We start from the raw sequence: 14,040 nt of genomic DNA on the forward strand, positions 1-14,040 counted from the left end.
TGATTTTTGTTACAGCCACGAGGCCCATCCAATTAAAAGTAATCACCGCTGTGTCTCGCACCTGCCTTTTGACGGCTGCTCGCCCAGAACGCCGCTGTCTGTTGAACCCGGCCTCGTTTTCACAGCTGCTGGGATGCGTTTTGGAGCAGCTCCCCGGCTGGGAGGTCTGGAGGAGGCGGGGAGGTCTGGAGGAGGCTGTATGAATCCACACCTGGGCCTGTGGGGGGTCAGGGCCAGGGCAGGTGCTGGCCAGGGGCTGGAGGTGATCAGGTTTCTATGGAGCGAGTGTCAGGGCCACGGTGCAGTGGAGAGGGAGCGAGGAGAACTGATGCTCCCGCTCTAGTTGCTGTGCCCCAGAGTGCTTACGAACCACCTGCCGGGGAGGAAGAGGCCAGCCCAGCCAGCCATAAACACGTCTCTCACTGCTGCCTATGCAGACCGGGTCACGGATGCATGGGATGGAGACAGGGGCACAGCTGCCCACGGGAATGCTTGCACGCCTATCAGCAGAGACAGTGGAATGAGAAGAGCAAGCACTACCATCAGACAACAGGTTCGGACCCCAGCTCTGCCCACATTAGCTGTGTGACATTAGGCCAGTAACTTAACCCCTCTGAAGGCTGATCTACCGGCCTCTACAGTCTGCCCAATCACGCCTTCCTGCAGACTGAATGGCATTATTGTAAAATCTTTAGAAGAGCATCTGAATGCTAGATGATCAGTGAACACAATTTTGATTATTTTCATGGGTTTCTGTAGCTTTCAGGTATCTTCCTGATATTTGTTTGCCCAAGTCTGGAGCTATTGCAAGTCTACATTTGGGGCTGATGTTGTGGTACAGCCACCTGTGACACCAGAATCCCAGGTTGAAGCAACCTGGTTTGAGGCCCGGCTGCTCCACCTCCGATCTTTCTCTGCTAATGCGCCTGGGAAAGCAGCGGAGGATGGCCCAAGTGCCTGGGCCCCTGCACCCACGTGGGAGACCCGAATGGAGTTCCTGGCTCCTGGGTTCGCCCCAGCTGTTGCTGCCATTTGGGGGATCAACCAGCATAAGGAACATCTCTCATCATGGTCTAATTTGCATTGTCCCAGGCAGGGCCTGATGGTCCTGAGCATCTTTTCCTGTGATTATTTGGCATCTGTGTGTCTTCTTGGGCACTGACACTGTGGCAAAAGGTCTGCTCAAATCTTATTTTTTTTTTTAAATTGTGTTGTTTTCTTTTTTAATGAATTTTAAGAATTTGTAAAGTTACATTCTAGGTGCAAGTCCTTTACCAGATGAGTATTTTGCAGATATTTTCTCCTGATTTATGGCATGTCCCTTGATTCTCTTGTCCTCGACTTTAGAAGAGGAATGTTTTTAATCTTGACAACGTCCAGTTTATCACGCTTTTCCTCTGATGGGCGGGTCATGCACTTGGTGTCAGAGTTAAGAAATCTCTCCCTACACCAGGGTCACAACATTTTCTTCTAGAAGCTGTGCAGTTGTAGATTCCACATGGATGCCCATGATCTGTTTTGGGTTGACTTTTGCAGATGGTTCCAGATTTGGACAGAGGCCCTGGGATTCCAGCAATAGTGACTGGCAAGTGTCCTTCCCCCGGAGAGTCGCCTTGGAGTCGCCTCAGCACTTTCGTGGAGGGCCACAGTCCCCGTCCACGCGCTGTGGGGTCTGTTCTGCCTGAAGATCCCGTGCTTCAGGCTTCAGCCCCTGTAACTCCTCCCGTGACCCCCGGCCGGGGCCCCTGTCCCCACGGGTGCTGCTTACCATATTAGACCACCCCCTGCAGGCGCTGACCGGCATGCCTGCACCCGGAGTTGTCTGAGCCTCGCCCTGGTGCACGGAGCTAGGCTCAGCTGGACCTCTGAGGGGTGGGGGAGAGGCCCCCTTGCCATGTTTCCAGAAGCTTCTCCTGCCCAAGAGCACTCCCCTCCCTGGATCACAGCCGCCGACACTCCAGGTGCTGGGAACTCCACCAAGCCTCAGACCACTCCCATTTCCTCCTACCCACGGCTTCCCCGACCCCAACTCCAGGCAAATGGGAGAACCTTTCGAAGATAGATGGCTGAGAAGACCCTGTTTGCATTTTGGAAACACATAGTCAACACTGGGCAGCCCCTTGTGGCTGCTGTGGGAGGGCTGCATGCGGGGAGCCGGGGGGCTCCGTGGGCTCCCCCACCATTGCCCAGTGGTGAGGAAGTGGGTGAGGCTATAACCGGCCTTGCACTTGGCAAGGCACCTGGACACCACAGCGTGGTTAGTGAAGTAGCATCTCTGTGCCACTCTTACTGCCCTCTGACGACTGTCTGTCACGTGTTAGCACGGTGTGCAGGGGTCAGCAGGGTTTGGCTGACCTGGGGGTCCCCTCCCTCTTCCCCAGCCCACCATTTCTGTTCTTTAAGCCACATCTCCTGTAGATCACTGAATGAGAAACAATTAGATGATTGCTTCCTTCTCTGAAGAAAATGGGCCTTGGCCAGTCCACTCCCATCATACCTACCTTTCTTTGAGCCGGAAGCACTGGCTTAGGACACTTGATTGCCTAAAATCCATGTGCTCTGTATGGAGGACAAAGTCTCTTCCAGAGAGTTGTATTTTTTTCTACTAAAAATATTTTTCGGGAGCCAGCATCATAGCATGGTGGGTTACCTTGCTGCCTGGGATGACAGTAGCCCATGTGGGTGCTGCTGGGAGTCCTGGCTGCTCCACTTCTCACCCAGCTCCTACTGATGGCCTGGAAAAACATCAGCAAATCTTCCAAGTCCTTGGGCCCCTGCACCCACATGGGAGGCCCAGAAGAAGCTCCTGGCTCCTGGCTTCAGCTTGGCCCAGCCTGGCTATTGAGGCCATCTGGTGAGTGAACCAGTGGATGGAAGATCTTTCTCTCTGTCTCTCCTCCCCCCCGCCCTTTAGAAAGTATTTTAAAAGGGGGACTTTTAAGGGACAAGTTGTTGGAGACTTGCTGCCTACCTTCTGCAAGAATCTGGAAGATGATGAAGCCGACTCACCTGCTGAGATAAATTCAACTGTTTTCCCAAACTTTTAATTTTTTTTTTACCTAACTTCATTGGAAAACAATTTCCAGGGCCAGTGTTGTGGCTTGGTGGGTAAAGCTGTCACCTGCAGTGCCAGCATCCCATATGGGAGCCAGTTCATGTCTTGGCTGCTCCACTTCTGATTCAACTCCCTGCGAATGGCCTGGGGGAAAGCAGCAGACAATGTCCCTTGTGCTTGGCCCCTGCCACCCATGAGGGAGACCCGGATGAAGCTCCTGGCTTCTGACTTGAGTGTGGCCCAGCCCTGGCTGTTGTGGCCATTTGAGGAGTAAACCAGTGGATGCAAGATCTCTCTCCTTCTCTATGTAACTCTGACTTTGAAATAAAGAAAGGAATCTTTTTTAAAAAACAACAAGAAGAAATGAGAAAATGATTTCCAGAAAAATTCCATGAGATTTTATTCTCTCCTATCCTACGGAACACAGCACAGGTGAGACAATGCCGAGCTGGGGCAGCCCCCGGCTCCCTGCCTGCTTTTCCCTGGCAGGCCCAGGATGTGCAAGGGCACGGGGCTTCCTTCTAGCCGGGGTTCCACAAGGAACCAGCTGCACAAGCCTCCTCGGTGCCCCCAGAGCAGGATCCCGTGCCCCGAGCCGCCTCTCCCCGGCTCAAACTGCCCCACGAGTGTAGCACACAGCAAAACCCTCTCCCCACGCGTTTTCCAGAGCTTCATTTTCTCTAAATGCCATGACTTAATTTAAAACATTTTTTCCAATTCACTTCCCCCTCCAAACCCCTGTTTGGAGTCAGCGAACTGAGCCTGGACAACGTCTGATCTGATCTTTCCAGAGGGACCAGCCTCAAAACATTTGGGAGACAACAATAGAAACTGCCTCCCGGGGCCGAGCCTTTGCCTCTACCAGCGACGGCGACGGTGCAGGAGACGCCACGCTGCCTGTCATCAGCCAACACGGAGATCCCGGCGTCGGCGGAGGGCGCCACCTGCCCGTTCCTGCGCCCCTCGGCACAGCACCCTGGCTGGCCTTCTGGGATGTGTGCCTTCAGCCTTGCTATTCTGTCCGTTCCTTAATCTACCTATGCTGAATTTATGTTTAGTGGGTCTGTGCTGTCATGGGAAGATGGCCATGACCAGCCTCCACTGGCAGCCCCTGGCCGCACCTGCCGTCAGTGCCAGGGCTGCTTTCTCCCCACAGGGGTCGCAGGAGAGGCCAGGCGTGGCCCGAGCTCCTCTGCATCCCATGGAAGAGCCACCGCCCTTCGTTTTCCAAGCGTGTCTTCCACCATGAGTACATTCCCTCCACGCTCCCTGTTTTTGTAGGCAAACTATGAAACACGCAAATGGTCCAGAAACCAAGGCCTGTTTGGCAGGCTGCAGCTGTTCTGTGGTGTTCAGAAGGCATGGCAGACACATGTGTGTGCTTGTGTGTGGTGCACACACACACACGTGCACAGTCTCAGCATCTCCACACAGGACCCATCGTCTGCCTGAGCCAGTGCAGACAGAACCTACAGGCACAGGGGGCACGCAGCGGTGAGCCGTGACCCCAGGAGGTGAGGTGCTGCTGGCTTGGGGCCCTTCAGGCAGGCGCTGGTATCCGAAGCCTGGGGGACCTCAGAGGCGCCTGCTGCTGGCCCCACCGTGGAAGTCTTGCTTGTCTAGGTTTCTGCAACATGTTGGAGCAGCTCCTGCCAGAAAGCACTGTCCGTCTTCCTCCCAACCCGGCTGCAGCTCACCCAGCAGTCCCTCCCCTCTTGCCCACTCTTCCCTGCTGGAGAAGCTGGGGAAATAGATCCCCCCAAGGGACACAGTGCAGGATCTAAGCCAATCGTCATTCCAGACTGGGCCAGGACGGGCCGTGTAACCAGCTGTGGCCAACGGATTCAGGGCACATCTGCTCATGGGGCTTCTGGGAAAGAAGCCTAACCCTAACCCTAACCCTAACCCTAACCCTAACCCTAACCCTAACAACTGTGAAATGAACAAAAAGACAAAGTCACTTAAGGAAAAGGCCTCTGGGGCCAGCACCGTGGTGCAGTGGGTTAATCCTCCGCCTGCAGCGCCGGCATCCCATATGGGTGCCAGGTTCTAATCCCAGTTGCTCCTCTTCCAGTCCGGCTCTCTGCTGTGGCCCGGGAGTGCAGTGGAGGATGGCCCAAGTGCTTGGGCCCCTGCATCCACATGGGAGACCAGGAAGAAGCTCCTGGCTCCTGGCTTCGGATTGGTACAGCACCAGCCATAGCAGCCACTTGGGGAGTGAACCAACAGAAGGAAGACCTTTTTCTCTGTCTCTCTCTCTCACTGTCTGTAACTCTGTAACTCTGCCTGTCAAATAAATAAATACAATCTTAAAAAAAAAAAAAGGAAAGGCCTCGCTGCACTTCCCTCCCTTCCTGGTTTTGTATATGTGTTGCTGAAGCCAGCACACCTGGTTTTGTGTGATGATGTGATACCCGGCACTTGGCAGCATCTTGTGGCCATGAAGTGGCAGGCTTGGGGCGGGTAGCCACGTGCTGAGGATGGCCGAGTGGGGAGCCAGGAGGTCTGGTGCCAAGCCAGCCACCCAGCACCTGCCCCAGGCTGACCTGCAGCCCCAGATGGCCGGCCAGGGGCAGGTGCTCGCCTGTCTTCATTGTCAGGGCTGGGATTTTGTTATCTGTGGTCAGTGCTATTCCTGATGGCCTGGAAGAAACCTGATGGTCATGGAACCCAGGACCTCTGCCATGGGCTGGTGGAATCTCCTCTCTGGCATTGCCACCTGGTGATCGAGAGAGAGAGAGAGAGAGAGAGAGAGAGAGAGAGAGAGAGAGAGAGAGAGACTGGCTTCCTCCTGGAAGGCCCAGGCCACATTTTGGGGAGCCTTCCTCACATGTGGAAGGAGGCGTGCCCGGGAAGGCAGACACAAGGGGGCTGCGGCCACAGAGATGCCTGGGGGTTGGTAAGCACCTCTGGGGCTGCCTGTGAGGAGCGGCCGTGTTCAGGCAGCGCTGTGGGAGGTGCCCTGGTCTTAGAGCTATTTCTGCTTAAAGAGGACACTTTTTCATCAGCTACTTTATTTTTGTTTTGTTTTGTTTTTGACAGGCAGAGTGGACAGTGAGAGAGAGAGAGACAGAGAGAAAGGTCTTCCTTTGCCGTTGGTTCACCCTCCAATGGCCGCCGCGGTTGGTGCGCTGCAGCCGGCACACCACGCTGATCCGATGGCAGGAGCCAGGTGCTTCTCCTGGTCTCCCATGTGGGTGCAGGGCCCAAGCACTTGGGCCATCCTCCACTGCACTCCCAGGCCACAGCAGAGAGCTGGCCTGGAAGAGGGGCAACCAGGACAGAATCTGGCACCCTGACCGGGACTAGAACCCAGTGTGCCGGCGCCGCTAGGCGGAGGATTAGCCTGTTGAGTCACACCGCTGGCCTCATCAGCTACTTTAAAAACATTTATCTGAGAGACAGAGAGACAGGAAGAGAGAGAGTGTGTGTTGCCATCCACTGGTTTACTCCCCAAATGGCCACCATGGCCAGGGCTGGGGCAGGCTAAATCCAGGAGCTGGGAACTCCGTCCAGGTCTCCCACGTGGGAAGCAGGGATCCAGCCACTTGAACTGTCACTGCTGCCTGCCAGGTCTGCATTGGCACATGCTGGGAGTAGGGGGAGGCAGGCGCCCTGGTGTGGTGGGCTAAGCCTCCGCCTGAGGCACCGGCATCTTATGTGGGCGCCAGTTCGTGTCCTGGCTGCTCCTCTTCCAATCCAGCTCTCTACTATGGCCTGAGAAAACAGCAGAAGATGGCCTAAGTATTTGAGCCCCTGCACCTGCCTGGGAGACCCAGAAGAAGCTCCTGGCTCCTGGCTCTGGATGCTTTGGCCATTTGGGGAGTGAACCAGTGGATGGAAGACTCTTTCTCTGTTTCTCCCTCTCTTTGTGACTCTACTTCTCACATAAATAAATAAAATCTTTAAAAAATAAAAAGTAGGATGTAGCAATTAGGGGCAGAGCCAGGATTTGAACCCAGGGCATTCCAAGTAGCACCTTTATCACCACACCAAACGCCTGCCCCTAGAGACAACACCTTATTTAATACATTGTCGGCTCATTAACGTTGAACTCACCAGCCGTGAGCACAGTACTCCCATCTGTGTGAGTCAGGGATGGGGGAGGGGAGTTACCCAGGCAAACTCTCTGCATGGATGCACCTGGACAGACCTCAGGCCGTCTGGGCAGGTGACCAGCCTGTGCCCATCTGCCCAGGGCTGGGGTTTCCCCAGACGTGGCACTTTCACTGCTAACACCAGACTCTGCCCCCTGCGTGATCTTTCTTTACTTCTTTCTTTCTTCTTTTTTAAAAATATTTGTTTACTTGAGAGATAGAGTTACAGACAAAGAGAGGGAGAGACAGAGAGAGAGCTCTTCCATCCTCTGGTTCACTCCCCAAATGGCTGCAATGGCTGGAGCTTTGCCAACCCAAAGCCAGGAGTCAGGAGTTTCCTCTGGGTCTCTCACTCAGGTGTAGGGGCCCAAGCACTTGGATCATCTTCTACTGCTTTCCCAGGCCATAGCAGAGAGCTGGATTGGAAGTGGAGCAGCCGGGACTCGAACTGGCGCCCATATGGGATGCCGGTGCCCCATGCAGAGGATTAACCTACTGTGCCACAGAGCTGGCCCCATCTTTTCATTTCAAAGATTTACTTATAGGCAGAGTTACAGACAATCAGAGGCAGAGAGAGAGAGAGAGAGAGAGAGAGAGAGAGGTCTTCCATCTGCTGATTCACCCCCCAAATGGCTGCAATGGCTGGAGCTAGGCTGATCCAAGCCAGGAGCCAGGAGCTTCGTCCAGGTCTCCCACACAGGTGCAGGGGCCCAAGGACTTGGCCACCTTTCACTGCTTTCCCAGGACATAAGCAGAGAGCTGGATCAGAAGTAGAACAGTCAGGGGGGCCAGCGCCATGACTCACTTGGTTAATCCTCCACCTGCAGTGCCAGCGTCCCATATGGGCGCCGGGTTCTAGTCCAGGTTGCTCCTCTTCCAGTCCAGCTCTCTGCTGTGGCCCGAGAGGGCAGTGGAGGATGGCCCAAGTGCTTGGGCCCTGCACCCGCATGGGATACCAGGAGGAAGCACCTGGCTCCTGGCTTCAGATCGGCACAGCGCCGGCCGTAGAGGCCATTTGGGGGTGAACCAACTGAAGGAAGACCTTTCTATCTCTCTCACTGTCTATCTCTATCTGTCCAAAAAAATAAATAAATAAATTAAATAAAATAGAAAGAAGTAGAGCAGTCAGGACACGAACTGACACCCACACTGGATGCTGGCGCTACAGGCAGAGGCTTTTTACCCAGTATGCCACAGCGCCGGCCCTGCCCCCTGCACTTCCTTTTCACAGGGTCTACTTCCACCCTAGGAGAAGGACAAAGCAAACATGATCCGCTCGGCCCCGCGCAGTCTCTTCAAGGGCCTGAGGACACACCCCAGTCCCCCACTGTCTTCTCAGGGACCTTCCTCATCCAACATGGACTGGCTGGCTGTGTAGCCCCTCTCTGCCTCCGTACTCCCCAGCCTCTCCTGCAGCAGGGGGTGGCCACAGGAGTTCTAGAAACGAGCAGAAGGCAATGCTGTGGTTTGCATAGAAATTGTCCCGGGCCAGCGCCATGGCTCACTTGGTTAATTATCCGCCTGCGGCGCCAGCATCCCATGTGGGTGCCAGGTTCTAGTCCCGGTTGCTCTTCTTCCAGGCCGGCTCTCTGCTGTGGCCTGGGAGGGCAGTGGAGGATGGCCCAGGTGCTTGGGCACCTGCACCCGCATGGGAGACCAGGAGAAGCGCCTGGCTCATGGCTTTGGATCGGCGCAACGTCAGCCATTTGGGGAGTGAACCAACGGAAGGAAGACCTTTCTCTCTGTCTCTCTCTCTCTCTCTCTCACTGTCTATAACTCTACCTGTCAAATTAAAAAAAAAAAAAAAAAAGAAATTGTCCCCTCTGGAATTCAGGAGGCACAAGGATCGTCTTTGGCGTGAAATCCACACATTCCGAGGACTGGCCAGGGTCCTCTGGATCCTGATTCTGTCAGCCCGCGTAGTTGCTCCTGCCGCCCCCTGCGCCTCTACTGCCTGCAGCCATGATGGCTGAAGAGAGACAGAGAGAGACAGAGACACGTGGAGAGACCATACTCGTGAGCACTCCCTTTGCAACCTACAGGATCTCTCCGAATGTGCTGGCTGGGGCCTCCGACAGCAGAGAACATGGGCGCCTTCCCAGGGTGGCCAAGCGCTTCTGCCCCAGCCTTGGACGGCTACTGGGTGGGCAGAGTGGGCGTGTGGGTAGCCCAGCAGGAGGGGGAAGATTCTGAAGCCCTGACCTTGAGCCGACTCTGCTCCTGCGTGATAAGATACGGCCAGTGGCTGCATGATTTTGCATCATTTTGTAATCATCTTTACAATAAGCATGCATTCCTTCCATGGTGTGGAAAACATTAAGATTGCAATAAAGTGACCACCAAGATGCAAGAGAAAGGAACCACATGGGGCCCGGCCCAAGGAGCACAGTTAGACGGAAAGCTGGGCATGTGGGCAGGCCCTGTTGGTGACAGCCGGCTTGTCGTCCTACTCATCCCTCACAGGGGACCCCACCTCGGTATGGCTGCCTGCTGTGGGCCAAAGCGGCACGCCTGGAGCCCGGCTTGGCTGCGTCCAGGTGTGTTTGCCTTGGTGGGGCCCTGCGCAGTAGGAACGCTGCAGGTCCGGGCGTCTGTGTTTGGAGAACCCTGTGTTGCCTGCTGGCCATGCCCACGGCTGCACTCCCAGGATGGCCCGCATGGCAGAGGCAGCCTGGTCTGTACAGCCCCAGGGCTCCGCGGCCACCCCATGCTGCATACCCAGGTTTCTCCGCGGCCATCTCAGCACCCCTGCAAGTCACAGACCTTGTAGGTTTCCACGGGACACATACAGTGACCCCCGAGGCTCTGGTACTACTTAGTGTATCAGCGAGGACACAGGGGCAGGGCCTGGGGGACTTGGGGTTCATCCTGCCTCTCTTCCTAAGGTGACACCTGGTTTCTACCCCTTCCTCCTCCTGGCCCTTCCCTGACCGGAGAATTATTTAAACCCAATCCCGCTGTTTGCGATTTCACCAGAATCAGAGGCTGCGTTCCCCTGGACAAAGCCGTTCCAACTAAACCCTGCTTTCTGTATTTTTAGAGAAACGTCATGCTGCGGCAGAGCTGCTGCAGCCAGGGGGCGTGAGCACAGAATTGTCCCTGTCCCGTGCTGGAGGTGGAGCTCACGGCCTGGGGGGAGCTGCTGGAGGTCTCTGTGTCCACGCAATGTTCCGGTGTGGGGTCTGTGTGCAAATTTCCCCTTTGATGAATGTACCAGTCAGACGACCGGGGCCACCCTCCTGGCCTTGTTTGTACCCACGCCCCTTGTGAAAGGCTCAGCTACCAGGTGCAGCTCCCGGGCCCCACCCCCACACACCCCTCTTCCGGGGGAGCACAGGCCTGGTCTCCACGCCCTGCCGGGACCACTGCTGACAGAGCAGAGGCTGACCCCGCCCCGAGAGCCGGGAGGATCGCTGAGGGGCACGGCCTGCCTGACTGCTCCTTACACCTCATTCCTAGCCAGGGCCCGGCCCCCCGCCTGCAGTAATGAGAGGGAAACCTCCCTCACAGCTGCAGCTCTAACCCACATCTCTCTGCGATGCCTTAATTGATGATTATTTATTTTCCACAATAATCTCATTAATTTTTGGAAGAGTTATCTCCCGTGTTTATCAGGCAAAATGCCAAGAGCAGGTAATGACCAGTAGGAGGTCTGGGCAGCTGCTGCATGGCTGCCCTGAGATGAACGAGGTGCTCTCTGGGCTGGAAGCCTGCGGCTGCCCACAGCAACACGCCCTTTCCGGAAAGGGCCTCCTTCTGTGGCCAGAGGAGCTCAGGGGTGGCTGCCAGTTTCTACCCGTTCCCTTGAAGAGTAGCCAGAATCACCACCTTCCACTTCATAGCCATCACCATCATCACCATCACCACCATCACCACTGTATCACCATCGCCATCACCACCATCACCATCACCACCATTATCACCACCATCACCATCATCATCACCATCATTATCACCACCATCACCATCATTATCACCATCATCACCATCATTATTACCATTATATCACCATCACCACCATCATCTCCATCCCCACCATCACCACTATGTCACCATCGCCATCACCGCCATCACCATCATCACCACCATCACCACCATCATCACCATCATCACCATCATCACCATCATCACCATCACCATCATCACCATTATCATCACCATCACCACTATATCACCATCATCATCACCACCATCACCACCATCATCACCACCATCACCACCACCATCACCATCATCACCATCATCATCACCATCACCACCACCATCACCATCATCATCACCATCACCATCATTATCACCACCATCACCACCATCATCACCACCATCACCACCATCGTCACCACCATCACCACCATCATCACCATCATCACCATCATCATCACCATCACCATCATTATCACCATCATTATTACCATTATATTACCATCACCACCATCACCACCATCATTATCACCACCATCACCACCATTATCACCACCATCACCACCACCATCACCACCATCACCACCACCATCACCACCATCATCACCATCATCACCATCATTATCACCATCATCACCATCATCATCACCATCACCACTATATCACCACCATCACCACCATCATCACCATCATCACCATCATTATCACCACCATCACCACCATCATCACCGTCATCATCATCATCACCACCATCACCACCATCATCACCACCATCACCACCATCATCACCATCATCATCACCATCACCATCATCATCACCATCACCATCATTATCACCATCATTATTACCATTATATTACCATCACCACCATCATCTCCATCATCATCACCATTACCATCACCACCATCATTGCCATCACCATCATCACCACCATCATCACCACCACCACCACCACCATAATCACTGCCTTTACCAAGTATCCACTCTATACTGAGTCTTCTGATAAGTAGTTCACCCACAACGTCGTCTGGAAATTGCATTTTGTGGACAGAGCATTTGTTTGGTCAAGGTGTGGTAAGCCAGCACAAACCGAAAATAGTGGTGCAATCTGCATCACATTGCTGGGGCGGCTCTGTCCGCCTCACTTGACCCCACGCAGGCAGCCGGACACGGCTGGGAGGCACTGCCCCAGGCTGGGCTGGGGGCCGGGCTGCTGCCGCAGAGCGGGGGGCCCTGGCTGAAGCGGCAGCTGCTGTTCCAGAGGAGTCGCTTCTCACAGTGATGGTCAAGTGCAAGAAACCAAGTGGGAACAGACGAGCTCTCCGAGGCCAATCTTGCAGCCAGCCCAGTGTCACTCCCCCAGGGGCCCGCTGGCTAAAGCAAGCCACGTGGGCAAGCCCCGAGCCCAGCGGTCATTGGGGTCAGCATGAGCGAGGCAACAAATGGGAAGGGCTCCCTTTCCTTCCCTCCCTTCCTGGGTGGCTGGAGCGGGCGCCCAGCAGGAGGCGCCTGGCTGCCCAGGCGCAGGGGAGGGACCACCACAGGAGGCAGGCGGAGTGCAGGGAGCCGGACAGGACTCTGGCTACTAAGGTTCAGTTCTGTTTCTGCTTGTGACCTGGCTTAGCCTGCCTGAGCCACGGGGCCCAGGTCTGTGAGAGCGAGCACACATCATCCCCAGGCCACTGGGCTCAGCCGGGGCAGAGACTCGCTGGACAACAGCAGCCTCTTCATAGCCCCGTGGGGTGGCAGGCTCAGGCCTGGTTCTGCAGCAGCTCTGGGAGGCCAGAGAAGGCCAAGTCCAGAGCACGCCTGGGAGGAAGCGAAGGAAATGCCCACGTGTGAGAGGGCAGAAAACAAACAGGCCCAGACCTTAGAAGCTGGGCGGTGTCCCTGGCACCGGCATCCGGGACCCAGCGGCCACGAGGGTGCTGAGGGTGAGGAACGGGAGGGCCCGGTGGCGGCTGGCTAAGTGGGCGGCATCAGGCATTTGAAGGTGGCGCCAGGTGCATCAGGCTCCGGTCCCTCCCAGACTGACCCATCCAGACGCTGCGAACAGAGGAAGGACGGTCTCTCCTGGGTCTCTTTTGGAAAAGCCGGGACGCCTTCCCTGGCTGGGTCCCATGCCCGCTTCTAACCAGTCCCCACCAGGCAGCTTAGCACTCGCTTGGGCTTGGACAGTCAGGACACAGCCCTGGAGCTTGGGGCAGTGACCCGAGTGGAGCAAAATCAGGGTGCATTAGGAAGCAAAATTGGGGGTATTGTGTAAGTCGTGACGCTAGTGGGCGGGGAGAAAGGACAACAGCCCACCCAGCGGCTCCTCCGGCCTGGCAAAGGGGATCTTGGGTACAGCTGTGCTGCTGTCCACCGGGAAAGGCCGGCCGGGCTCCCCACCCACGGGGCCTGCGACCACCGTTCGGGGGGCTCAAGTAGGGTAAGACCAGACATGTGCCTTCCTTTTCACGGACTTCCAGCAGAGCCCACGCCGGCCTACGGGGACTGACTCGGGAGCAGCCCGGCCCCGTGCCAGGCTGCCCGGGCCCCAGACCCCTTCTTGGCACAGCATGAGGCATTGGAACATCACACACACACACACACACACACACAGAGAGAGAGAGAGAGAGAGAGAGAGAGAGAGAGAGAGAGAGAGAGAGAGAATGACAGAGCTGTGCACTCGTGTTCCATGGAATAGCAGGGAAACCCCACTGGCCTCCCTGCCTGGAGATCTTGCGAGACGCCCGTTTTGAGATCGGTCGCTGCACCCTGTGGAATCGGTCCTGTGCTGTGGCCTCTGAGCCCCTTCTGGCTACACCAGGCCCTGCCCCTTCCTTGTCTCTGGGTCTCTCCCAGCAAGGACTGGGCAGGAGCCTCAGAGTGGGGGCCGGCGTAGAACTTTTTGTTCAGTTTCGCGTCCCAGCAGGTCCCAAGTGCAGCCTCCTCCCCCTCCCCTGGAGTAGACCCTAGATCTG

The sequence above is a fragment of the Lepus europaeus genome, chromosome 3 (assembly GCF_033115175.1).
Source record: "Lepus europaeus isolate LE1 chromosome 3, mLepTim1.pri, whole genome shotgun sequence".
Lineage (NCBI taxonomy): Eukaryota > Metazoa > Chordata > Mammalia > Lagomorpha > Leporidae > Lepus > Lepus europaeus.